Raw genomic sequence first — 820 nt, forward strand, 5'->3', positions numbered from 1 at the left:
AGAAAAGTAAAAAGAGGCTCCCCAGTTTCTTTAAAATTCAGATTTTTTTAATCATTTGGTGTAAAAACAGCTGAACCACTACCAGGGGTGGAAATTAATAATTGTCCCCACCAGCCACAGTGGCTGGTAGAAAAGGTTTTGTACCGGCAACTCAAACTTTTTACCAGCCACTATTTTTTTGTTTCTGTAACATGGTGGCATTTAGACAATTCATGGTCCTTGGTGGCTTAATTATATTGTTTGTGCTACAATCAGATAATGACACTCAAAATCCATTAGTGTCTTAGTATTCAAGCCAGCCTGTTTGACAAAATTAAAATGATGGACTTTTTGAAGTCTCTACTTCTCTTGCTTTTTGCTGGTATGTAGGTGGAATACCAATTATTTTAGGTAGGCTATTGGCTGGAAAAAAAAAAGCTTTTTAACCTTAATAATATAGGAGAAATTTTCAAGGTGAAAAAAAACTAAATTACTTTACAACTAAATTACCTGAGGTAAATTTGTCTCCTTCATTTAATGAAATCAGCCTTTGTCTTTAATCACTTGTAGTTTTTGTTCAATGGGCTACTAGCATGAATATGTGTCTTCTGTTCTGTGAGATTTCAATAACAGATGGAAATCCCTCTGATGATCCGTTGTCTCAGAGTGGATCATTTCTATTTTTACTTTTGAAAAAGTTCATGTCACAAGGTTCATTTTGTTACTTAGTTCGCCTGGGTTTTTGTTTTGTTCTGCATCAAAAAAAAAAAATAAATAAAAGCCTGCAGAGAAAAGTTAATGGAAAAGAAGGAGCAGATTATTTATTTATTTATTTATTTAT

The sequence above is a fragment of the Austrofundulus limnaeus genome, unplaced genomic scaffold (assembly GCF_001266775.1).
Source record: "Austrofundulus limnaeus strain Quisiro unplaced genomic scaffold, Austrofundulus_limnaeus-1.0 Scaffold500, whole genome shotgun sequence".
Lineage (NCBI taxonomy): Eukaryota > Metazoa > Chordata > Actinopteri > Cyprinodontiformes > Rivulidae > Austrofundulus > Austrofundulus limnaeus.